The sequence below is a fragment of the Triticum urartu genome, chromosome 6 (assembly GCF_003073215.2).
Source record: "Triticum urartu cultivar G1812 chromosome 6, Tu2.1, whole genome shotgun sequence".
Taxonomy (NCBI): Eukaryota; Viridiplantae; Streptophyta; class Magnoliopsida; order Poales; family Poaceae; genus Triticum; species Triticum urartu.
Genome location: NC_053027.1, coordinates 432,870,462 through 432,898,104, shown reverse-complemented (window position 1 = coordinate 432,898,104; position 27,643 = coordinate 432,870,462).

The window sequence follows — 27,643 nt, the reverse complement described above, 5'->3', positions numbered from 1 at the left end:
GAAGATGGTCGCCACGTCGGGTGCTGCCCCGAGGTGAACGGCGGTGAGGAGGTGCTCGGCCTTTGCGACGTAGGCGACGAGGATGGGGGCGAACCCGCCCTTTGCGCCGACCGCGTCTCGTCCGACTATGGCAGCTCTTCCCCCAGCGACAGCTCCAGCAGTGGCGGCTACGACCAGCCGCCGGGCCCGCTTCAAAGACGGTGACGGGTCGTCTCATTGCCGTGCCTCCGTGAAGCGCGAGGTGGGGTCCGGGTGAGCTCTGGAGGGTGCTAGGGCCTGCGCCTGTGAACCGCTATAGGCGCCGCTTATATTTTGTTCTTCTTTTCCTTCCTACATGAGAAAGAAACCAGAACGGGCCCCAGAGGGGCGTGTATCAAACCATGATTTCAATCGTTAATTATGTTTGCCGTTCCTGTGCCGTGTCGTAGCATTATCGCTTTATGTAGGGATAACTTAGCTCAACTTGTTTTGATTGACCTCCTCCTCACGAGGCGCTCACTTCCTAGTGCTTGTCAAGGCCTCCTTGACCTGATATGCGCTTAGGAACTGCAAAAATTCGTAAGATGTTTATCGCTCACCCGGGGTTTGGTTATAGGCGTCGCTGGAATTGACTTAGTGCTTCACATCGCGATGCCCGTGGGGCACGGACCAGGAGAGGTGCGCCAGCTTGTGGGCTCGAACGAGGGTGCCTCGCGAAAAGACAAAAGGAGGAAGATCACGAAGGTACATGTCCAGCCCCCTCGCAAGGGACGCGAGGGAGAGTTTAGGTCGACCAAACAGGCGAAGGAAGAAACAGAGGTAGAAAGCGATAAAACGGAACCAGCAAGAGACACCAGAAAGAAAATTTCGATTAAAAGAGGGGCAAGCCAACTTCGGAAAGCAAATGAAAAGCCGCGTCCGGCACCTAGTCTAGTCTTCGACGTCTTCTCACCAGCGCGGAGCTAAGTGCTGCCACTCGGCGTGGGAGGGAGCCCCCGAGGCCCAAGGGCGGCTCTCCTGAGGCTCCGGTGTGTGTACAGCCCCACTCATTATTACGTGAGAGTGTCATGGGCGGCGATTATTCATAGGCACGGGGCCTTGCTTCACAGGCACTGGGCCTTTCTTCACAGGCACCGGGCCTTCTTCACAGGCACTAGGCCTTTCTTCACAGGCACTGGGCCTTTCTTCATGGCTAGAACTTTCAGAGGTGTTGGATGTTCCAAGCGTTCTGGACGGGTACCTAGTCCCGTGTCTCCAGGCACGCGGCGCCAGGCTTCGAGACGTGGATGACCTTGAACGGGCCCTCACACATGGGCGAGAGCTTATGCAGCCCCTCCCTAGAGAGCACCCACCTCAGGACGAGGTCACCCACCTCAAGAGTCCTGGAGCGGACGCTGCGGCAGTGGTACCGCCGCAGCGCCTGCTGGTATCTTGCCACCCGTAGTGCAGCTTCACGGCGTCGTTCCTCCCCCAGCACGAGGTCCATCCCCCGCATGTCGTCCTGCTGCGTCTCGTCAAACGCCAGGACCCGTGCAGAGTGATGCTTGACCTCGTGGGGGAGGACTACTTCTTCTCCATAGACGAGGAAGAACGGGGTTTCGCTCGTTGGCTTGGTGGTGGTGGTGGTGGTGCGGGTCGACCACAGCACGGACTGGAGCTCGTCGTGCCAGCCCCTGCCGCAGGCCTCGAGCTTTTTCTTGAAGGTCCTGGTCTTGAGGCCCTTCAGGACCTCTGAGCTGGTGTTCGGCCTGGCCATTGCTCTTGGGATGTGCTACTGAGGCGTAGCAGATCTGCGTTCCAAGGTTATCACAATATGACTTGAAGAGATTACTAGTGAACTCCGAGCCGTTATCGGTAATGATGTGGTTGGGGACCCCAAAACGGCTCACGAGGCCCTTGATGAACTTGACTGCAGAGCCAGCTGGGATGGTGCGGACGGCTTCAACCTCCGGCCACTTAGTGAACTTGTCGATGGCGACGTAGAGGTATCGATAGTCCCCGGGCGCCCGAGGGAACGGGCCCAGAATATCCAGCCCCCAGATCACGAACGGCCATGAGAGTGGGATGGTCTGGAGGCCCTGAGCTGGCTGATGGACCTACTTGGCATGGAATTGGTAGGCCTCGCAGGACTTCACCAGCTCGGCCGCGTCGTTGAGCGCCGTAGGCCAGTAGAATCCACTTCGGAATGCCTTGCCAATGAGGGTTCGCGACGAGGAGTGGTGCCCACAGTCTCCGCCGTGTATGTCAGCTATCAGCTCTCTCCCCTGTTCCCTAGAGGTGAAACGCAGTGTAACGTCATTTGGTCGCTTTGTGTATAACTCACCATCCTAGATGCAGTATGTCGTGGTCTGACGGGCCATGCGCTCCACGTCCTCCTCCTTCTCTGGCGACACCCCTTGTATCAGGTATTCCTTGAATTCCTTGGTCCACCATCCCTCTTGGGGCTCGAGCGCCAAGAGTAGGCGCATTCCTGAGGTCGGGCCGCATGCTGGGGCTCCTGAGGCTGGCGGCTGTGGGAGTTCCTCCCGAGGCTGAGTTGCTCTCGAAAGCGGCGGCGTTGCTGATGGCTTGAAGAGCCGCTCCTCGAAGATGCTACGCTCATGGGGCTGTCGCTTGGATGCTCTCCTGGCGATGTCGTCTGCTTCCTTATTGGTGCCTCGGGGCACGTGCTACAACTCTAGGCCCATAAATTGCTTCACCATCTTGCGCACCTCCGTGAGGTATGCTTCCATGTTCTCGTCCTTTGGCTCGTATACCTTGTTGGAGAAGTTGACGAGGAGTTGTGAGTCGCCCTTGATGGTGAGACGCTTCACCCCTAGCGCCGCTGCAGCCTTCAGGCAAGCTATGAGGCCCTCGTATTCTGCAATGTCAGAGACCTCCTCGCCCTGCTAGAAGCAGAGTTGCACGATGTAGTAGAGTTTGTCCTGAGTGGGCGAGATGAGTACTGCTCCAGCCCCCGCGCCTTGATGCGCGAAGGCACCATCGAAATACATGACCCAGCCGTCAGACGCCTCGCTTCCCGGAGAGAGGGACCGGTCTTCACCTTCTTCAAACACTGGGGCATCTGTCCACTCTACCACGAAATCAGCGAGCGCGGCCCCCTTGATGACCCTAGCGGTACTGAACTCCAGCTGGAATGCTTGCAACTCAATGTTCCATTCAGTGACTCTTCCGACAGAGTTGGGGCTCCTGAGAACTCTCTCCAATGGGTAAGCCGAGACGACATTGATGGGGTGCCCCTGGAAGTAGTGCCGCAGCTTACGCGAGGCCACTAGGAGTGCGAGTAGGAGCTTCTGAGGCATGGGGTATCGCGCTCGTGCGTCCCTCAACACCATCCTAACAAAGTATACCGGGTGCTCGACGAGGGTTGGTGTGCTGACGAGGTTCGCGTCTTCTGGAAGCTGGGGAGTCTCCTAAGGGGGTAGAGCCCCTGATGCTTGGTCGCTTGCCTAAGTCTTCACGGGTTTGGGGGCGTCGTCCTGCCGAGCCTGATCTTCTACCGCTGCTGTTGCGGCCCTTGTGGCGCCCTTCTGGTCTTTCGTCGCCTCTGCTGGAGGTGTGGCACGGCGCGATGCGCCCTTGGCTTGGTGCTCTTCCCGAACCGCCACCAGGGCCGCGCTGGCTAAGTACGGGGTGGCAGCCAGGTAGAGCACTAGTGGCTCGCGAGGTCGTGGCGCCACCATTACTGGAGGGCTGGTCAGGTATCTCTTGAGGTCTTGGAAAGCTTGGTCGGCCTCCGGGGTCCACTCGAACGGGCCCTTCTTTTTCATCAGCTTGAAGAAGGCCAGGGCGCGCTCTCCCAGCTTGGAGATGAAGCACCCCAATGCAATCACCCGACCAGCCAGCTTCTGCATTTCCTTGAGGGTCTGTGGTGTACTCATGTCTTCAATGGCCTTCACCTTTTCTGGGTTGGTCTGGATCCCCTTGTGGGACACCAGGAAACCCAGCAGCTTGCCGGAAGGGACGCCAAACACGCATTTCTTTGGAGTGAGCTGCAAGTCCACCTAGCGAAGTCTTTCAAAGGTCTCTCTAGGTCTTGGATCAAGGTCTCCGCCTCCCGAGACTTCACCATGATGTCATCGACGTAGGCTTCAGCGTTTCTCCCGAGCTGCCGCCCTAAGGCGATGTGCATGAGTCGCTAGAAGGTTGCGCCCATGTTGTGCAGTCCGAACGGCATGTAGGTGTAGCAGTACAACCCACACGGGGTCAGGAAGGCCGTCTTATCCACATCTTCTACCGCCATCTTGATCTGGTGATATCCTGAGAATGCATCCAGGAAGCATAGCAAATCACACTCGGCGGTGGAGTCGACGATCTGGTCGATGCGTGGAAGCGGGAACGGATCTTGGGGGCAGGCCTTCTTGAGGTTGGTGAAGTCGACGCACATCCACTCCTTCCCGCCTTTCTTGGGGACAACGACGGGGTTCGCCAGCCACTCGGGGTAACGAACCTCGCGAATGACACCCGCAACCTCCAACTTGTAGGTTTCTTGGACGATGAAAGCCTATTTCTCCATGGATTTCCGCCTTGCCTTCTGCTTCACAAGGCGTACGTTGGGGCACACCTTCAGGTGGTGCTCTATTATCTCTCATGGGACCCCTACCAGCTGATCGGGCTCCCAGGCAAACACTTCCTTGTTTGCATGCAAAAACTTCACTAGAGCCTCCTCCTGAGCAGGCTCGAGGTTGGCGCCTATGGTAAAGGTTGCCCCTGAGGTCCCGTCCTCCTCGACCAACACTTGCTTGGTTTCTGCCTTGGCCTGGGTGAAGAACTGCTTTTTCTTGGTTGGTACAGCTCCCTTGGCCTTGGAGGTATCCGCGTCGGTGGGTCCTGCTGTCGCAGCGGCCTTGAGGGCAAGCTTGAGGACCGCCAGGGCCTCCTTGGCGTCCCCTTGATGGTGAGGACACCCTGGCACCCCGGAATCTCCATGAGATTGTAAGCAGGATGGGTTGCTGCCATGAACTGGGCCAAAGCTGGGTACCCGAGGATGGCGTTGTATGGAAGGCCGATGCGGGCGATGTCGAAGTCGATGAGCTCGGTGCGGTAGTTGGCGCGCATGCCGAAGGACACGGGGAGGCCGATCTGCCCCAGGGCGCGGGCGGGGCCCTCGCCAACTCCCGAGAAGGGCTTGCTGGGGCGGAGTCGCTCGAATGGTATGTGAAGGAGGCTGAAGGCCTCGACGGAGAGCACATTGAGCCCGCCGCCGCCGTCGATGAGCGTCTTGGTGATGGATACGTGGCAGATGGTGGGTGCACACAGCATCGGGAGCGCACCCAAACTGACGGTAGAGGCAGGATGGTCCTTCGACTTGAAGGTGAGGTTGGCCTCAGGCGCGGCCCAGCTGGGCGGAGCCCCCGGGCGCTTGGAAGCGACGCCGATCTGGCGAAGGTACGGCTTGACGTGCGAACCGCCGAGAAGAGATGTGAAGACGGGGGCCGCCGGTTCCCCGAAGCGAGCGACGAAGAGGCTACGCAGCTCAGCCCAGGTGGCGACAAAAGACTCCGGCAAGTGGAGGAGCCAGGCGCGCGGCGCGCCCACGAGGGCCATTGATAACCAGTTGGCCATGATCTTGTCGTCGCCCCTGGCTTTCAGGACGGCTTCCTCATATGCTAGCTGGAAAGCCGACGGGTCCGCCACGCCATCGTGGCGCGGCGGCGTCTTCGGCTTGAACTTGGGTGGCCACTGCACCTGCCACAAGGCGGGGGCAAGGGCAAGGGCTCGGAGCCCCCGAGCACCGCCGCGGGCACCGGTAGATCCAGCTGGAGGGGTGTCCACCATGGGGAGCGGGCGTGGAGATGGTGGAGCGCGAGTGTCACACCCTAGCTAGTTCATGCATTAGAGTGTTGCATCATGTTTAATTTCCTAGAAAACTAAAATGGGGATGACAGAACCCCCAGCACCCCCCTGGAACAACTAGGGTTTACTAAAAACTTTTTCAATGAACCTGAAATGCCCTTCTAAAAAGTCCACCCTTTTTGTTTTGGGTTAAAACCTTTGACAAAAATGGTGCACATTTTTCTAGGACATCTTAAGGTCATTGGATTAATTCATATAGTATTTGCATTTGGGCATTTAAATGCTATAAAATATTTTAAATGCTCAAATAATCATAAACTAAAATGTTTACTATTGGATATATTCTAAGCAGTAGCCATGATTAGTTTTATGATTTTTGGAAATGCCCTGGCATATTTAGTAAAGCCCTGAAGTTACAGAAATAATAGAAAAGAGAAAAAAGGAGAGAAAGGATCCAGCCACTTACCTGGCGCAGCCCACCTGGCATCCCACTGGTCGGCCCAGCACTGTGCTGGCCCGTGCCAGTCATCGCCTACCTCTGCCAGTAGGCAGAGGAGGGACACGGCGCACGCGCCCGAGCTCGCCACGCCACCACCCTGCTCGTCTGCATCGCCTGGTCACCGCCTCGACACCGCGAACGCCTCCTCGGTGTCGCCCCGGTCTACCCGACACCTCACACTCCCCCCTGCTCTCTCCCTCGCTCCCTCGATGCCATGGCCGACGCAGCCGTGCCCGCGCCGTCGTGAAGCCCGCAGCCACCACCGTCCACTCGTCGCCTCGTCGTGCCAACAAGCTTCGCCGTCATCCACTGCTTCGCCTCGACCGATCCCCGAGCGCTCGCTCGCCCCGGAGACGCTGCACCAAGCCCGTCCCGATCCGCCATCTCCGGAGATCCCCCTCGCCGCCCTGCTCATTTCAGCCCCTCCCCGAGCTCGCCGACTCGCTCCTCGTGTTCACTGCGAGATGCTAATCATCCTCCCCCTCTTTGTTTTCTCTCTTGCACTCCGTAGCCACCGCGCCCCTCTCGCCCGACTGCGCCGCCGCCTGCGCTCGTCGCCGGTGATGCTCCGGTGACCATTTGGTCCCGGGCGCACGTCCATCATACTCGCTGCCTCGCATAGATGGCTTAGGCTCCGCGCACGCATCGCCTAGGCCACCGCAGCTGCGTTTCCATGCACACCCGAACGCCGGCCACCGCTGCCGAGCTCGCCGCCATCAGCTCCGACCACCACACGGCCGTCTACCACCCCCATCTGTTACGCGATGGCAAGAGCTCTCCAACGAGCCTAGCCGCGCATCGAACGGGGCACCATAGCCAAATCCCGAGCCTCGCCGCCGTGACTGGCCTCGCCGGCGTCAAGTCGCCGGTGGGTTTGAGCCTTTTTGACCCCGGCTGGACCCCGGCTGAGTGAATAACATGTGGGGCCAGCCCCTAACTAAAATAGTTTAATCTTTAGTTAGTGCTAGTCACACTATTAGGGGTTAATGACCATGCTAACTAACTCTGTGTCACTGACATGTGGCCCCAGGCCCTTAACTAACCTAGGTTAGGATTAGATTAATGTTAATTAACTTGGTTAGTTAGGTTAGTCACTGACCAGTGGGGCCCACTGGTCAGGTTTGACCTGGACGGCGCCTGTTGACCTGCTGACGTCGGCATGACCTAGTGCTGATGCAATAAATCATTTACTGGAATTTTTCTTATATAGGAAATTCTAGAAAATATTACAAACTTCAAAAATTCATAACTTCTAATCTGTAACTCCAAATGCAAAGATTTATATATGAAATTTGATCAGAAAAATTCAATCTTTCCATCTGTAATGGTTTCATGCATGACAAAGCACTTTAACCTTGCTGTTTAGGTGAAACAAGCTAATACACTTATAATGCTTAAGAACATAAGCTTCCATTTGAATCTTTGATTCAAATGGACCCAAACCAACTTGTTTCACATTGCATTAGGCAAGACACCTCATGTTGCCATGTCATAGCATGCATCATATTGTTGCATATTGCCATGTGATGATTGTATTCTGTGGTGTCTTTCGTGGTAGGTTCTGCCTCCGAGGATATTTCCGAGTATCCAGCTGAGGGGCAGTACCCTACTACTACTCCATCAGGCAAGCAGCCCCATTGATGATATCGATACAATCCCATGTTCTCGCTTCTGCTCTCATCTATTGCATTAAGACAACAACGTTTCAAACTGCTGTGTGCTGCGGTTGTTGAACCCTTATCCTCTACATGACCTGTCATTGCCACAGTAACTAGATGGAACCCACTAGCATGTGTAGGAGTTGATTGAGCCATGTATGTGTTTCCTACCTTGCTATGCCTGCTATGCTTAGAGTTGTGTCAGGTCTGGTTCACTTGGGTGATGGGCTAGAGTGAAATGATTACGTCGGTAATGTGAGGGATGTGTTGAACATGTTTTGGTAAAGGTATCGATGAGAGGCCATGTAGGAGTACATGGTGGGTTGTTTCATTGAGGCCATCCCTAAGAACTGAGATCTGTATGTGTGATTCAAGAATCAGTTACTACCATACATTGGGCCCGAAACCAATGGACCCTCTCGGCTTCTTAATCACCCTAGTACTCTGTCCAGGAGTTGCAACTAGTTTCTGGTGTTTGTAGGTTATGTGTTGGCGGCCGTGCATAGCACTGACCCTAGGGGTGGGCTATGATGTGGTAGATACACCGTGGTCGGGTATGCCGGGCGCCCGTTTGGCGTCTCGGGACCCTGTACACATCGTTCGGGGCCGTATGTGGAAACCTCGGCCGGACTCCCTGCGAATGGAACCTGGATAGGTGATAAACCTGGACTAGAGACTCGTGTGTTTAGGTAGGCCGTGGCCGACACCCTCGTTGGGCTTCCACTTGAAGGTTGCCGAGTACATGTCGTGTAAACGACGGTAAGTGGTGAGAGCGTGTATGAAGAAGTACACCCCTCCACGATTAACATCATCTATTCGAATAGCCGCGTCGGCGGTAAAGGACTACTTGGTTTCCTATACAGTTCATAGACAAGTTAAGACTCAAGATAAGTGTGAGTACCGAGGATGGCCCTCTTGTAGGATGACGAGGGAGGATCCCCGGTGGAGTATTGTATTGGTGATTAGTGGACTCGTGTGTGGAATCTATTTTACAGTGGTGTCTACTAGGATAGCTTAGCCAAGAGTCAAAGATGGCTTGCTGCAATAACTCCACCACCTTCTTGAGAATGAGCATGTATAGTAGGATCTGTTGTAAGACTTGCTGAGTACCTTTGTACTCATGTTGCTTTAATTACTGTTTTCAGACGACAACACCGCCCCCTCCGATGGGTTTTATGTAGACCTCGATGTCGATGAGCAACTTGCCACCCAGGTGGTGATTCTGGCCATGGAGGGCCCTATGTAGATAGACAGGCTTCGACAAGCCTTCTTCCTTTCTAGTGTCTGTACTCAGACTTATTTGCTTCCGCGTGTGCTTGTATGCTTGTATGACTTGAGTGTCGGGTCTTGTGACCCCTACCTGTATGAACATGTTATGTATGGGTCTCCGGAGCCTTTAAATAAAGTACTTGAGTTGTAGAGTTTTGTTGTGATGCCATGTTGTATTTACACATATCGAGCATATTGTGTGTATGATTGAAATGCTTGGTATGTGTGGGATCCGACAATCTAGTTGTTTATCCTTGGCAGCCTCTCTTATGGGGAAATGTAGTCTAGTGCTCCTTGAGCCATAGTAGTCCGCTACAGCCTGGTTCATCGGAGTCCTGCTAGCCCAGCACTACTGCTCAGAACACTTGACTGGCCGGCATGTGTTTCACTTCGTTCCTATGTCTGTCCCTTCGGGGAAATGTCACGCGGTGACATCCGGAGTCCTGCCTAGCCTGCTACAGCCCAGGTTCCCCGGAGTCCTGTTAGCCCAGTGCTACAGCCCGGATTCACACGCTGATGACCGACATGCTCGATGTGATTCATGTATGTCTGTCCCCATAGGTTAGTGCCATTTTGGGTTCACGACTAGCCATGTCGGCCCGGGTTCTCTGTCATATGGATGCTAGTGACACTATCATATACGTGAGCCAAAAGGCGCAAATGGTCCCGGGCCATGGTAAGGCGACACCCGTGGGAATACCGTGCGTGAGGCCGCAAAGTGATATGAGGTGTTACCAGCTAGACCGATATGACTTGGAATCGGGGTCCTGACAGCGTTGGCATCAGAGCCGGACTGCCTGTAGGTTCGTTGAGCCAAACTGGTCGATGTCGAGTCTAGAAATGCTTTAGTTATATGTAGGGGAATTGATTGTGGGAGGGAACGTAAGGCTCTTTTACTCCTTTACCTTATGCGCTCTGATCTGAGTCATTCTCTTCTCTTTCTACGTGGGTTAAGGACTAGGCTCTCTTCTCTCTATCAGGTTCACGTGTTACTAATCCGTAGTAGCTTATAGGATTGTTGTTACAAGCCTCAGTACATTTTCTACTACTTTTAGTATGTTGTCAGTTGAACAAGAACCTTGATATGATGTTGTTGAGTGGTTTTGCAAACTGTTGTGAATGTCTCAAATCTTTTTCTGAGCATTTACAGCCGTTATGTTGTCTGATTTCTCCTAGGAAATTCTAATGTCTTTGCATTATTCTATACTTTCAGATGGCCACCCGTTCTCAGAACCAACTGGTTCATCTGACCCGGTGCCTCGATGTACCCGGTCACACGGCCATGTTGGTTCGAGTGATGGTCGAGATAGGCTATCGGTGGTATCTGGAATATACCGTCGAGGAGCAGTTTTGAGACTTCAACCAGAGCCAGCACCTTTGTACCGTCAGGATATATCCCTCTTATCCTGGAGCCACTGAACCCCTTCACTGCTCCTATGGACTTGGGGTCACTATTGAGATGTCTGTGCAGGATGCAGCTTACTCAATGATGACTATCATTCGAGCCAGGACTGCCTTGCTTCAGAACACCGATTTCCGCTATATGCCAGCCTCCCTCCCTGGAGCACAGGGGTACTATCAGGCTTTGTACTATGACTCTACACATGAGGAGTCACTACTCCGCACCACTGCCGAGATGCTCGAGGATAAGGACCGTGAAAATCGGGCCTTGCGTATGGAGCTTTTTCACTATCGTTCTGATCACTGGGCCACTTTGACTCGGTTTGCACCTACTGTGCAGGCAGGATACATGGACCTGAGGGACCTGTACCCTGTGCGGTCTGGATTGCCAGATTGTATGGAGTGGCGTGATGTAGGAGGCATCACCCCTCCTCGTGGTCCCCGTCTGCCACCGTCTATGGGACCAAGGCCACATTCGAGTCCCTATGGTCCGCAGGCTCCACAGGACCGTCTGTTCCCAGATGATCATGTTCCGCTTCCAGGCTTTGGTGGTGACTTTTACGAGGATTACTACGGAGCCGTTTGAGCTAGTAGTAGTTTCACTAGTACTATAATAGTTGTATTCTCCACAGTCCTGCGTGACCGTGGGATACGACTTGGTGTGTATCACGCTCCGGAGGTGTAGAAAAATAATGTATAGGAGCTTCGAATGCCTCCGATGAGATGTAATGTCTTTCACCGTAGTTGTACTCTAGCCTGGGCTTGTACTAAAGTATGTACGGTGTGTATGACCAATGGTATATATGTGGAAGTTTCTATATTACCATGTCGTGCAATTAACATCTCAGCATTCCATGTTATCCATTACATCCTGCACTTCCTTGCCAAGATTGTGCGATCCTTGTCTAAACCATTGTTTTGTTTTTCCTAGGATGGTCAACACCCGCAGCAACCCTGCTGCCCCGGAGCAGGGGGAGCCAGTGCAGCTAGGGGTGAAAATCTGCATCACCCGCCTTCTCTGGCTGAAGTTATGCTGGAGGCAGAAAGAAACAAGCGTGAGACTAACCGCTTGCTGGAGCGGATTGAGCAGAACACTGCACGTCAACCACGAAACGACTTGGTGTCAATCAATGACTTTATCAAGTTGTACCCACCAAAGTTTAATCGTTCCGTCGAGCCCCTCGACGCGGATGACTGGCTTCGCAGCATCACCCACAAGCTACGTTCTGCCAACGTAGCCGAAGCCGATAAGGTTACCCATGCTGCCTATCACCTCGAAGGCTCTGCTAGACTTTGGTGGGAAAACTTTGAGGCTATGCGCCCGGTCGGCCAAATCACTACTTGGGCTGAATTCAGTGAGGCTTTCCGTGAGCATCACATCCCGGAAGGTCTCATAGATCATAAGAGGGAAGAGTTCTGCAATTTCACCCAAGGCAGACTGACTGTGGATGCATATAGTCATGAATTTGGAAATCTGGCATGTTATGCTCCTGAAGAGGTATCAACCAACGCTAAGAAGAAGGCAAGGTTCCGCAAGGGACTTAGCCCCGATCTTCGCCGCGATCTTTGTCTGCACGAGTGCACCTCTTTCCAGAAGTTGGTCAATAAAGCCATCAGTGCTGAGACAGGCCAGTCTGACTATGACGCTTCACGCAAGTACTCTCGTGATTTTGGTTCTTCATCCGGCTCTGGATCTCAAAAGCGTCGGGTGTGGATTCCAAGCACAACGCTGCCACCCAGGTTCATTCCGAGGTCATCCTTTGAGGCGCCTCACCCCAACCAGCAGTTGCACCGTTTAAGCCCTATGGTGGCCCCGCTACTAATGCTGCTCCACGCCCTAATGTTGTGACATGTTTCAAGTGTGGAGATCCGGGTCACTACAGTCGAGAGTGTCCCCAGTACAACAACCCCAACCAGTCTGGAAAGTCTGTTGGCCGTGGTAAGCTAGCGGGAAAGACCTTCTACGCCAAGCCAGCCACCACTGCATGTGGCCATGTCAACTATATCTCAGCTGAGGAGGCTCATGAGGATCCTAACGTCGTCCTTGGTACGCTCCTTGTTAATTGCCATCCGGCATCTGTTCTTTTCGATACTGGAGCATCTCATTCATTCATATCTGAGAGCTATGCTCGATTGCATAACACGACATTCTGTGACATGCCCACTACCATGGAAATTCAAACCCCTGGCTCTAGATGGCAAACCTCTAGAGTAAGCCATGGGAATGAAATTCTTGTCGATAGACTTGTCTTACTTGCATCTTTAATAGCTGTCAAGTCCTCGGACATAAACATCATCTTGGGTATGGACTGGATGTCAGCCCATTATGCTAAGATTGATTGTTCTACTAGAACTGTTCAACTTACTCACCCATCGGGCAAGACAGTCAATGTCTTAACTCGAGTGGCCAAGCGCCAACTTTACTCCCTAAATGCCAACCTCCTTCTAGACCTTGAAGATATTCCGGTAGTCCAAGACTTCCCAGATGTCTTTCCAGAAGAACTGCTAGGTGTTCCACCTGACAGGGATGTCAAGTTTGTGATAGACCTTGTTCCAGGAACCGTCCCAATTTCTAGAAGACCCTATAAGATGGCACCCTTAGAACTAGCCGAGCTTAAGAACCAACTCGATGAGTCCTTGAAAAAGGGTTTCATCCGTCCTAGTTCTTCTCCTTGGGCTTGGCCTGTCCTCTTCGTTAAGAAGAAGGATGGAATGGATCGGATGGTTGTAGATTACCGACCTGTCAACTTGGTCACTATCAAGAAAAAGTATCCGCTTCCCAGGATCAACGATCTGTATGATCAGCTCGCTGGATCCTCAGTCTTTTCCAAGATGGATTTGAGGATGGGCTACCATCAAATCAAAATCAAAAATGGAGACATTCCCAAAATGGACTTTGTTACTCGTTATGGCCAATACGAGTACACCGTTATGTCCTTCGGTTTAACCAATGCCCCAGCCACCTTCTCTCGGTTAATGAACTCGGTCTTCATGGAGTATTTGGATAAATTCGTCGTGGTATACCTCGATGATATACTCATCTACTCCAAGAGCGAGGAAGAACATGCCGAACATCTAAGGCTGGTATTGACAAAACTTCGAGAGCATCGCCTTTATGCCAAATTCTCCAAGTGTGAATTTTGGTTGCCATAAGTGACCTATCTAGGCCATGTAATCTCTGGTAAGGGTATTGCTGTCAATCCTGAGCGAGTTCAAGCTGTCCTTGATTGGACTCCACCTGAAACGGTCAAGCAAGTTCGGAGCTTCCTTGGCTTAGCGAGCTATTGTCGTCGCTTCGTCGAGAATTTCTCCAGGGTTGCTAAGCCTCTAACTGAACTCTCAAGAAAGATAAAAAGTTCGAGTGGACCCCACAGTGCGAGTTCAGCTTTCAGGAACTGAAAAGACGCCTGACATCTGCTCTCATACTGGTACCACCAGATTTCTCCAAGGACTTTATTATCTATTGCGACGCCTCGCGACAAGGACTAGGTTGCATACTCATGCAAGATCGTCAGGTAATTGCCTATGCCTCACGGCAATTGCACCCACATGAGGAAAACTATCCCACTCATGATCTAGAGCTTGCAGCTGTAGTCCATGCACTTAAAACTTGGCGACATTACCTTCTCGGTAATCATTGCGAGATCTTCATCGATCACCAAAGTTTGAAATATATCTTCACCCAACCGGATTTGAATCTCAGGCAAAGACGTTGGGTCGAGTTGATCTCGGATTACGACTTAGGAATAACTTACACCCCGGGCAAGGCCAATGTCATGGCTGATGCACTAAGTCGTAAATCTTATTGTAACAACCTGATGTTACAACAAAGTCAACCACTTCTCCACGAGGAATTTCGTAAGCTTAACCTTCACATTGTTCCTCAAGGATTCCTATCCACCCTGGTGGCGAAACCTACCCTTACGGATCAGATCATCAAGGCACAGAAGGTAGATCCGGGAATCTCCCGTATTAAGAGAAACATTAAGAAAGGAGGTGCGGATTGTTTCTCTGTTGATGATCAAGGTGTCGTATACTTTGGAAACCGCTTAGTGGTTCCCAAAGCACGAAACCTGAGGCGGCTGATCCTTAAGGAAGCCCATGAATCCCCTCTCGCCATTCATCCCGGTAGTACTAAAATGTATCAAGACCTACGCCAGAGGTTTTGGTGGACTAGGATGAAGAGAGAAATTGCTCAATACATTGCTAGTTGCGACGTCTGTCATCGTGTTAAAGCAGAGCATCAACGGCCTGCTGGCACCCTTCAACCTTTGGCTATTCCTGAATGGAAATGGGATAAAATCAGTATGGATTTCATTACTGGGTTTCCCAGGACCAAGAGAGGGAATAATGCTATCTTCGTCGTGATCGATCGTCTTTCCAAAGTAGCCCATTTCCTACCTGTTCGTGAGAGTATCACCGCTAGCCAGCTAGCTGACCTATACATCTCCCGAATAGTGTCTCTTCATGGTGTCCCATTGGAAATTAACTTAGACTGTGGGAGTCTCTTCACCTCTTGATTTTGGAAAAGTTTCCAAAATGCTATGGGAACTCGTCTCTCTTTTAGCACCGCGTTTCACCCCCAATCAAGTGGTCAAGTAGAGCGAGTCAATCAAATCCTGGAGGATATGCTCTGAGCTTAGGTCATCTCATTCGGAATGGATTGGGAGAAATGCCTTCCATTCGCGGAGTTCGCTTATAACAATAGTTATCAAGCTAGCTTGGGCAAAGCTCCTTCCGAAGTTCTCTATGGACGAAAATGTCAAACGCCTCTTAACTGGTCAGAAACCGGGGAAAGACAACTCTTTGGCCTCGATATGATTCAGGAAGCAGAAGAGCGGGTTCGCGTTATTCGTGAGAAATTGAAAACAGCCCAATCTCGTCAAAAGAGCTAATATGACCATAAACATAAGCTCATGACTTATGAAGTCGGCGAGAAGGCTTACCTTCGGGTCACTCTATTAAAGGGAACCCATCGATTCGGTATCAAAGGCAAGTTGGCTCCTCGTTACATTGGACCCTTTCGCATTCTTGCCAAACAAGGAGAAGTTGCCTACCAATCGGAACTACCTCCACATCTTTACAGAGTTCACGATGTCTTCCATGTTTCTCAACTCAGGCGTTGCTTCGCGGATCCTATCCGTGGAGTGGACCACGAAACGCTTGATCTACAAGATAATCTCTCATATCAGGAATACCCCGTTCGTATCCTTGATCAAGCCGAGCGTACCACTCGACGCCATAACATCAAGTTTCTTAAGGTTCAATGGTCACACCACACCGAAAAGGAAGCCACTTGGGAAAGGGAGGATCGTCTTCGACTCGAGTACCCCACCTTCTTCCCAACGGATCCTAAATCTCGAGACGAGATTCTTTTGAGTGGGGGTGAGTTGTCACACCCTAGCTAGTTCATGCATTAGAGTGTTGCATCATGTTTAATTTCCTAGAAAACTGAAATGGGGATGACAGAACCCCCAGCACCCCCCCTGGAACAGCTAGGGTTTACTAAAACCTTTTTCAATGAACCTGAAATGCCCTTCTAAAAAGTCCACCCTTTTTGTTTTGGGTTAAAACCTTTGACAAAAATGGTGCACATTTTTGTAGGACATCTTAAGGTCATTGGATTAATTCCTATAGTATTTGCATTTGGGCATTTAAATGCTATAAAATATTTTAAATGCTCAAATAATCATAAACTAAAATGTTTACTGTTGGATATATTCTAAGCAGTAGCCATGATTAGTTTTATGATTTTTGGAAATGCCCTGGCATTTTTAATAAAGCCCTGAAGTTACAGAAATAATAGAAAAGAGAAAAAAAGGAGAGAGAGAGAGAGAGAAAGGATCCATCCACTTACCTGGCGCAGCCCACCTGGCAGCCCACTGGCCGGCCCAGCACCGTGCTAGCCCGTGCCAGTCATCGCCTACCTCTGCCAGTAGGCAGAGGAGGGACACGGCGCACGCGCCCGAGCTCGCCACGCCACCACCCTGCTCGTCTGCATCGCCTGGTCACCGCCTTGACGCCGCGAACGCCTCCTCGGTGTTGCCCTGGTCTACCCGACACCTCACAACCCCCAGCTCTGCTCCCTCGACGCCATGGCCGACGCAGCCGCGCCCGCGCCGGCGTGAAGCCCGCAGCCACCGCCGTCCACTCATCGCCTCGCCGTGCCAACAAGCTTCGCCGTCGTCCACTGCTTCGCCTCGACCGATCCCCGAGCGCTCGCTCGCCCGGCAGATGCTGCAGCAAGCCCGTCCCGATCCGCCATCGCCGGAGATCCCCCTCGCCGCCCTACTCGTTTCAGCCCCTCCCCTAGCACGTCGGCTCGCTCCTCGTGTTCACCGTGAGATGCTGATCATCCTCCCCCTCTCCGTTTTCTCTCTTGCACTCCGTAGCCACCGCGCCCCTCTCGCCCGACTGCGCTGCCGCCTGCGCTCGTCGCCGGTGACGCTCCGATGACCATTTGGTCTCGGGCGCACGCCCATCATACTCGTCGCCTCGCGTAGACGGCTTAGGCTCCGCGCACGCATCACCTAGGCCACCGCAGCTGCGTTTCCATGCACAGCTGAACGCCGGCCGCCGCTGCCGAGCTCGCCGCCGTCAGCTCCGGCCACCACACGGCCGTCTACCACCCCCATCTGTTACGCGATGGCAAGAGCTCTCCAACGAGCCTAGCCGTGCATCGAACGGGGCACCACAACCAAATCCCGAGCCTCGCCGCCGCGACTGGCCTCACCGGCGTCAAGTCGCCGGTGGGTTTGACCCTTTTTGACCCCGGCTGGACCCCTCCCAAGTCAATGACATGTGGGGCCGGCCCCTAACTAAAATAGTTTAATCTTTAGTTAGTGCTAATCACACTATTAGGGGTTAATGACCTTGCTAACTAACTCTGTGTCACTGACATGTGGCCCTAGGCGCTTAACTAACCTAGGTTAGGATTAGATTAATGTTAATTAACTTGGTTAGTTAGGTTAGTCACTGACCAGTGGGTCCCACTGGTCAGGTTTGACCTGGACGGCGCCTGTTGACCTGTTGACGTCGGCATGACCTAGTGCTGATGCAATAAATCATTTACTGGAATTATTCTTATATAGGAAATTCTAGAAAATATTACAAACTTCAAAAATTCATAACTTCTAATCTGTAACTCCAAATGCAAAGATTTATATATGAAATTTGATCAGAAAAAATTCAATCTTTCCATCTGTAATGGTTTCATGCATGACAAAACACTTTAACCTTGCTGTTTAGGTGAAACAAGCTAATACACTTATAATGCTTAAGAACATAAGCTTCCATTTGAATCTTTGATTCAAATGGACCCAAACCAACTTGTTTCACATTGCATTAGGCAGGACACCTCATATTGCCATGTCATAGCATGCATCATATTGTTGCATATTGCCATGTGATGATTGTATTCTGTGGTGTCTTTCGTGGTAGGTTCTGCCTCCGAGGATATTTCCGAGTATCCAGCTGAAGGGCAGTACCCTACTACTACTCCATCAGGCAAGCAGCCCCATTGATCATATCGATACAATCCCATGTTCTCGCTTGCTCTCATTTACTGCATTAAGACAACAACGTTTCAAACTGCTGTGTGCTGCGGTAGTTGAACCCTTATCCTCTACATGACCTGTCATTGCCACAGTAACTAGATGAAACCCACTAGCATGTGTAGGAGTTGATTGAGCCATGTATGTGTTTCCTACCTTGCTATGCCTGCTATGCTTAGAGTTGTGTCAGGTCTGGTTCATCTGGGTGATGGGCTAGAGTGAAATGATTACGTCGGTAATGTGAGGGATGTGTTGAACATGTTTTGGTAAAGGTATCGAGTTGAGAGGCCATGTAGGAGTACATGGTGGGTTGTTTCATTGAGGCCATCCCTAAGAACTGAGATCTGTATGTGTGATTCAAGAATCAGTTACTACCATACATTGGGCCCGTAACCAATGGACCCTCTCGGCTTCTTAATCACCCTAGTACTCTGTCCAGGAGTTGCAACTAGTTTCTGGTGTTTGTAGGTTATGTGTTGGCGGTCGTGCGTAGCGCTGACCCTAGGGGTGGGCTATGGTGCGGTAGATACACCGTGGTCGGGTATGCCGGGCGCCCGTTTGGCGTCTCGGGACCCTGTACACATCGTTCAGGGCCGTATGTGGAAACCTCGACCGGACTCCCTGCGGATGGAACCTGGATAGGCGATAAACCTGGACTAGAGACTCGTGTGTTTACGTAGGCCGTGGCCGACACCCTCGTTGGGCTTCCACTTGAAGGTTGCCGAGTACATGTCGTGTAAACGACGGTAAGTGGTGAGAGCGTGTATGAAGAAGTACACCAACCAAGGTTTCATGTGTTTCTGATATTTTTTTTATTTTTTTGGAATTAAAATGCCATGTCACTCCATGCTTAATTGTGTCATAGCCGTTAGACCATTATGTTTGAAAATTCCTTCCAATTTACCGCACATGGAATTAAATCGCACACAAGTACACAAAATATGAGTTTTCAAACCGTTACGGTTAGCTGTTGCATGTACATGTAGTTCAAATTTCAATTACGATCATTAAATGGCTAGAAAATCACTTAAATGTCTTAAAAGGTCAAATGACCCATGAAATTTTCCAAAATTTGACATGACAGTTGTATTAGTACTACAAAATTTCTCGTACATTTAAAACACCTTCCGTTACCATTGTACTCCAAATTCGTCTTTCACATCTAATAAAAAATATGTACAACATCACACACAGTTGTTTTCTACGAACCGTTTGCGATGAAAATATCTGGGTCTATTTAAGTCTCCCTCATTAAGCTTCGCTGGCTCGTCTGCTCCAGTGCCGACAATCCCCGAATCCATGAATCCTGACCCCCATTCCCGCACCCCCTTCTTGCAAAGATGACATCGTGGAAACGCTTCGTGAAGGCCTGTACGATGACGTAGTTTCTCCGTTCTGATCCAGCCATGTACACGAGCCCTGGCCATACGTATGCGCGAGTAGGCGTTCGAGACCCCGCCCGTATGTACGTATGTGGCTGTATTTACTTTCTTGCACCTTGGTCGATGTACGTACATGTACATGCTACGTGCGTGTCTCTACTACGACATGTGCGCGCCTCTACTATGACACGTGCCCTTCCTTACACGGCCACGGTTCATCGCTTCAGCCTGCAGATAGACCGATCGACCAGTATATACGTACGCGTTCACGACCAGAATGACAACGCTACGTACGCTTCGACAAGGAGGGTCCCGACTGTCAGGAAATTCCTTGCGTGCGAAGATGTAGCTGGTGGGTCCCAGCAGTCAGGGGGCGAATCATTTTTTCTGTAATATGGACACACTTCCTTGCGTGTGAAGATGTAGCTGGTGGGTCCCAGCAGTCGGGGAGGAAGCGTGTTTTTCACAAAATATGATGGCCCGTCCGGTGGGTGTAACGCCCACGATGCGGCTATATCTCCCATGTACTGAATAAGAAAGGGATAAAGAGTTGGCTTACAATCGCCACTTCACACAAATGACAAGTTAAACATACATCATCCAGAGTACAATCAAAGGTCCAACTACGGAACCAAAATAAAGGAAGACAACCCCAAATGTTAGATCCCCGATCGTCCCAACTAGGCTCCACTATTGATCATCAGGAAACGAAACATAGTAACAACCCAGATCCTCGTCGAACTCCCACTTGAGTTCGGTAGCATCACCTGCACTGGTATTCGTCGGCACCTGCAACTGTTTGGAAGTATCCGTGAGTCACGAGGATTCAGCAATCTCACACCCGTGAGATCAAGACTATTTAAGCTTATGGGTATGATAAGGTAGTGAGGTGGAGCTGCAACAAGCGCTAAGCAAGTATGGTGGCTAACATACGCAAATAAGAGTAAGATGAGAAGCTAAGCAACGGTCGAAAAACTATAAGTGATCAAGAAACTATAAGTGATCAAGAAGTGATCCTGAAACTACTTACGTTCAAGCATAACACAAGACCGTGTTCACTTCCCGGACTCCGCCGAAAAGAGACCATCACGGCTACACACGAAGTTGATGCATTTTAATTAAGTCAAGTATCAAGTTCTCTACAACCGGATATTAACAAATTCCCATCTGCCACATAACCGCGGGCACGGCTTTCAAAAGTTTATACCCTGCAGGGGTGTCCCAACTTAGCCCATCACAAGCTCTCACGATCATCGAAGGATATTCCTTCTCCCGGAACAACCCGATCAGACTCGGAATCCCGGTTATAAGACATTTCGACAATGGTAAAACAAAACCAGCAAAGCCGCCCGATGTGCTGACAAATCCCGATAGGAGTCACACGTATCTCGTTCTCAGGGCACACCAGATGGGCCAGACATCGGGTTGGCATAGACCCTGCTTACCCAGGGGGCGCCGGACATCGCCCAGGTTGGACCAACACTTGGAGGAGCACTGGCCCGGGGGGGGGGGGGGTAAATAAAGATGGCCCTCGGGCTCCGGAAACCCAAGGGAAAAAGGCTGAGGTTGTTAGGCAAATGTAAAACCAAGGTTGGGCCTTGCTGGAGGAGTTTTATTCAAAGCAAACTGTCAAGGGGGTCCCATAACCCCAACCGCGTAAGAAACGCAAAATCAAGGAACATAACACCGGTATGACGGAAACTAGGGCGGCAAGAGTGGAACAAAACACCAGGCATACGGCCGAGCCTTCCACCCTTTACCAAGTATATAGATGCATTAATTAAAATAAGAGATATTGTGATATCCCAACATAAACATGTTCCAACATGGAACAAACTTCAACTTCACCTGTAACTAGCAACCCTATAAGAGGGGCTGAGCAAAAGCGGTAACTTAGCAAAACAACAGTTTGCTGGGAAGGTGGGTTAGAGGCTTGACATGGCAAACTGGGAGGCATGATATAAAAAGTGGTAGGTAGCGCGACATAGCGACAGAACGAACAACTAGCAAGCAAAGATAGAAATGATATCGAGGGTATGGTCATCTTGCCTGAGACCCCGAAAGAAAGAAGAACGAGTCCACGAAGAAGACAGACGGACGTAGTCGAACGAATCGTCACAACTCCAAAATGAAACCGAAGCTAATGAGAGAAGCAAACCGGAAAGAATCAAGCAACATGGTAAACACACAAGCATAAATATGACATGATGCACGACCAAGGATGATGGACGTCCGGTTTAAATATGCATGGCATGGCAAAGTGCACAAACAAAACTACAAATTAAGTGGAGCTCAACATGTAACGAGTTGCATATTGACGAAACATCACATCAATTATTTAGTTCACTCCCGTTTAGGTACTCAACAATATTAAATGTTGGTTAACATGGCAAGAGGTGAAGCATAAAAAAACTACCTATCTAGGCAATTTAAATGAGGCCGAAACAACAAACAACAATTCCGATAAATCTTCATGTGCATATAGCAATTTAAAGCAGCAACAATTTTTAAACATTATACTGTTGTAATCATGATGCGAATGACATGCAAGTTTTATGTAATTTTATGAAGATGTTCGCATGTTATAAGATATGAAGCATTTGTCATCGTGGCAGAAAGAAAGGATGCCACGGCAACGACAAAAAAAATGGTGCCACAGCAACATTCCGGTTCCAGTAACTCGATTGAGGTGCCGGTGCAAAAGAAAATGTGATGGGAGCGTGTCATGCGACGAAAGGTGGGGTCCTCCCGCTTATCGGGTTCCCACGGATCGACGACATGGCAAACAAGGAGGAACATGCAAGGAATAATTCGAACACGGTGCAAACATAGGGTGCATCTCAAACATTCATCCAAGGGTCATCGTCTTGGTCGTATACCTTCAAGCGTGCAAACGGGATGGTTCGGGTTCAGTGCAATGTAGAGGAATTAGACGTTCTCGGGACGGTCGTAGTGAAAGTAGTGGTACTATCGGTCCTCGATGGTAGTGGTACATGGTCATAGTCGTACGAGTTTCCATAGATGTTCGGGGTCACGGCGAGGAACTTGACACATTGTTGAACTTGGCGTCCGAGGAATCCCGAGTAGTCCTACATGAGTCATGGTCGAATTTGACGGTTTCATTACACGGTTCTTCGGAGATGGTAGTAGTACAAGGTGGCCGTGGAACTTGGGTTTCGGTCATGTAGTGGTACTAGGCATCGGTGGATATCCGAGGAACTTGGCATATCCAGTCTCCGGGGTCGTCGCGGTACTTGGTATCTCGTGTAATTCCAAGGTTCGCTGTGTAAGCGTACACACGTCTTTGATGAAGATAGCCATACATGCACGTAGATGAACTTCGACGTCCTGGTACGTGGCGTCCTTCGACCTTAAGAGAGAAGAAACCGAACAGCGGCGATGCACGATGGGGAGGGTCCTGCAGCAAGACGAAGTGGGGCCGGCGTCGGCCTTGGCGTGGAGCAAGGGAAGCAGAGCTTCTGGAGGCTGGAGGGGCCCTGGACTTCGGGCGCGCGATGCCACAGGGAGGAGGCGAGACCTCGGTGGCGCATGGAGAGGGTCGTGGTCAGGCTCAACCACGTCGAGGAGGCCGTGGCGGAGCGAGCGGGAGGCGCTGGACGCGGGCACACACGCGCCCAACGGGGCACACGGGAGGCAGGAGGCAAGGCAAGGCGTCGGAGGGAGCTGAGCAGCAGAGTGGAGGCGGAGGCGAGCTCGGCGGCCTGGACTCGCCGGTCGGAGCGGCGGCGGGGTCACCGGGTGGCGCGGGGACGAAGCAGTAGGAGAGACGGAGCAGAGAAATGAAGTCGCCGGCGGCGGAGGCGTAGGGGTTGCGGGAGGGGCGGCGCTCGTGGTGCTCTGCTGTGGGGTGGCTGGAGCGAGGGAGATGGGTGAGATGGGGATCGAGCGCATATGGGCATCGAGCAAGAGGCAGCGGGCGCTGGGTGCGAGTGCGGCGCTGCGGGAGGAAGATCGAGCAAGAGGCTCGCTAGGGTTAGAAGGGATCGGGCACTGCTGGGCCTTAGGTGCAGATGGCCTAGGGATTAGGTGGGCCGGCTGCTGCTGGGCCTCGTGGCCTGCTGGGCTAGAACAGAGAGACCCAAGGGCACTGCCGTGAGGCCTTATCTCCTTTTCTTTATTTTCTGAAAATTTGGAATTCCCAGGTTCAGAAAAGGAAAAGGCCAGCATGTTTGAAAAGGAATATGAGGGATATAAACATACCCTTGTGCTCCTGGATTTATCCACTATTTCAAAAAATGTCTTGGCAATTTTTAGAGGCTGCTAATTTTATACAAGTTTGAAAATAAATCAAACATGAATAAATCCTTAGCCCAACCAAAACACTTCCAAAATACCTGCAAATTGGAGGAGGTGGTCTTGGAATTATTTAGGATTTATACGGAAAAGTTGAACATTTTCCGAAATAGGAAAAATGTCACAAGAAGAAAAAAATTGAACAAAGAAGAAAGGAGAAGTGTCCAAAAATGTTGAGATTTTTGGAGGAGCCTCAATAAATGGAGAGAGAATTGTTGGCAAAGCTTAGAGCATGGATTAGGATATGGGCACACGGAAGGAACTTTAAAATGCAAGTGGGTTGTGGTTAATTCCAAATAAATGGAATATTTTAATATAGCTCCCTAATAATATTGGGAGACTTTTATATGTTGTAAAGAGAAAACACCATGTGTGTTTCCCTCGATTTAAATAGATCAACAATCTATGCAATTTATTTAGTTGAGTTCTAAAAAATTAAAAGGCATGATGGCATGATGACATGATGCGATGCAAATAAATAAATAGAGTAAGCACAAATGAAACACACGGTGATCACGAATAGTATGGAAGTCTTCTGGAGCGTCGATCTTGGGGCGTCACAGTGGGTCCCTGCTATTAGGTGGAGGAATCATTATTTTCCGTGTAATAAGGAGGCACTTCCTTCCTGCAGCCGTGGACCCAGCTGTCAGCTTCTCCACGTACAGTACTTTTTCAATGGAAGTCGTTCCTTGACCATGTTGAACACGCCGCGCCGAGAGCACCAGTGTGATGGACAATGGCGAGGCCTAGGAAGGGGACGACGCAAAACCAAGGAAGACGCGACAGTGGAAGCCCACGCGGAGAGGAGTATGAGGGTTCGCTGGTTCGGCTACGGTGTGAGCCTGCCGTCGCCGCAAAATAACAGAGGGTGTGGATGAGTGGATTGTTGGGGAACGTAGTAATTTCAAAAATTTCCTACGCACACGCAAGATCAAGGTGATGCATAGCAACGAGAGGGGAGAGTGTTGTCTACGTACCCTCGTAGACCGACAGCGGAAGCGTTAGCACAACGCGGTTGATGTAATCGTACGTCTTCATGGCCCGACCGATCAAGCACCGAAACTACGGCACCTCCGAGTTTTAGCACACGTTCAGCTCGATGACGATCCCCGGACTCCGATCCAGCAAAGTGTCGGGGAAGAGTTCCGTCAGCACGACGGCGTGGTGACGATCTTGATGTTCTACCGTCGCAGCGCTTCGCCTAAGCACCGCTACAATATTATCGAGGATTATGGTGGAAGGGGGCACCGCACACGGCTAAGAAAACGATCACGTGGATCAACTTGTGTGTCTATGGGGTGCCCCTTGCCCCCGTATATAAAGGAGCAAGGGGGAGGCCGACTGGCCCTTGTGGGCGCGCCAAGGAGGAGTAGGATTCCTACTCCTAGTTGGAGTAGGTTTCCACCTTTCCTAGTCCAACTAGGAGAAGGGGAAAGGGGGGAAGAGGGGAAGGAAGGGAGAGAGGGGCCACGCCCCAAATCCCTTGTCCAATTCGAACTAGGCTTGGGAGGGGCGCGCGCCACCTCCTAGTCCTTCCCACTAAGGCCCATTAAGGCCCATTGCTTCTTCCTCGTATTCCCGTAACTCCCCGGTACCTCCGAAAATACCCGAATCACTTGGAACCTTTCCGATGTCCAAATATAGTCGTCCAATATATCGATCTTTACGTCTCGACCATTTCGAGACTCCTCGTCATGTCCCTGATATCATCCGAGACTCCGAACTCCTTCGGTACATCAAAACTCATAAACTCATAATATAACTGTCATCAAAACCTTAAGCGTGCGGACCCTACGGGTTCGAGAACAATGTAGACATGACCGAGACATGTCTCTGGTCAATAACCAATAGTGGAACCTGGATGCTCATATTGGCTCCCACATATTCTACGAAGATCTTTATCGGTCAGACCGCATAACAACATACGTTGTTCCCTTTGTCATCGGTATGTTACTTGCCCGAGATTCGATCGTCGGTATCTTAATACCTAGTTCAATCTCATTACCGGCAAGTCTCTTTACTCGTTTCGTAATACATCATCTCGCAACTAACTCATTAGTTGCAATGCTTACAAGGCTTATGTGATGTGCATTACCGAGAGGGCCCAGAGACACCTCTCCGACAATCGGAGTGACAAATCCTAGTCTCGAAATACGCCAACCCAACATTTACCTTTGGAGACACCTGTAGAGCTCCTTTATAATCACCCAGTTACGTTGTAACGTTTGGTAGCACACAAAGTGTTCCTCCGGCAAACGGGAGTTGCATAATCTCATAGTCATAGGAACATGTATAAGTCATGAAGAAAGCAATAGAAACATACTAAACGATCGGGTGCTAAGCTAATGGAATGGGTCATGTCAATCACATCATTCTTCTAATAATGTGATCCCGTTAATCAAATGACAACACATGTCTATGGTTAGGAAACATAACCATCTTTGATTAATGAGCTAGTCAAGTAGAGGCATACTAGTGACGTTTGGTTTGTCTATGTATTCACACAAGTATTATGTTTCCGTTTAATACAATTCTAGCATGAATAATAAACATTTATCATGAAATAAGGAAATAAATAATAACTTTATTATTGCCTCTAGGGAATATTTCCTTCAGTCTCCCACTTGCACTAGAGTCAATAATCCCATGTGATTCAACACTAATAGTTCACATTACCATGTGATTAACACCCATAGTTCACATCTGCATGTGACCAACACTCAAAGGGTTTACTAGAGTCAGTAATCTAGTTCACATCTGTATGTGATTAATACCCAAAGAGTACTATGGTGTGATCATATTTTGCTTGTGAGAGAAGCTTAGTCAACGAGTCTGCCAAAATTCAGATCCGTATGTATTTTGCAAATTTCTATGTCTACAATGCTCTGCACGGAGCTATTTTAGCTAATTGCTCCCACTTTCAATATGTATCCAGATGAAGATTAAGAGTCATCCGGATTAGTGCCAAAACTTGTATCGACGTAACCCTTTTACGACGAACCTTTTGTCACCTCCATAATCGAGAAACATATCCTTATTCCACTAAGGATAATTTTGACCGCTGTCCAGTGATCTACTTCTAGATCACTATTGTACTCCCTTGACAAAATTAGTGTAGGGTATACAATAGGTCTGGTACATAGCATGGCATACTTTATAGAACCTATGGCCAAGGCATAGGGAATGACTTTCATTCTCATTCTATTTTCTGCCGTGGTCGGGCTTTGAGTCTTACTCAATTTCACACCTTGTAACACAGGCAAGAATTCTTTCTTTGACTGTTCCATTTTGAACTACTTCAAAATCTTTTCAAGGTATGTACTCATTAAAAAAAACTTATCAAGCGTCTTGATCTATCTCTATAGATCTTGATGCTCAATATGTAAGCAGCTTCACCGAGGTTTTCTTTGAAAATCATGCTTACAATTAGTCTCTGAGTACTACGCCAATCAACCTAAAATAGCTCTGGACCTTTGGGTCAAAGTTGTGACACTGTGTACAAATAAAGAAAAATAGATTGGTGCTTCTTTCAGAAAAGAGTACTCCCTAGAAAACTGCCAATATAAGCTACTAGTACTTGGTTAGAGGATTTGCTGCCGAGAAAGATCCGTCCACAGAGAGCACCACACATCCCATTGGCGGTGGTGGATGCCAATGCGTGCATGGAGCATGGTTGGTGTTGGTGATTTTTACTTGGCACACCTTGCACTCTGCATATATGCCAGTTCCATCCATACATTTGTGCAGTTCCACCAAAATGCAGCTGAATAACCCTGTTTGCATAGATAATGA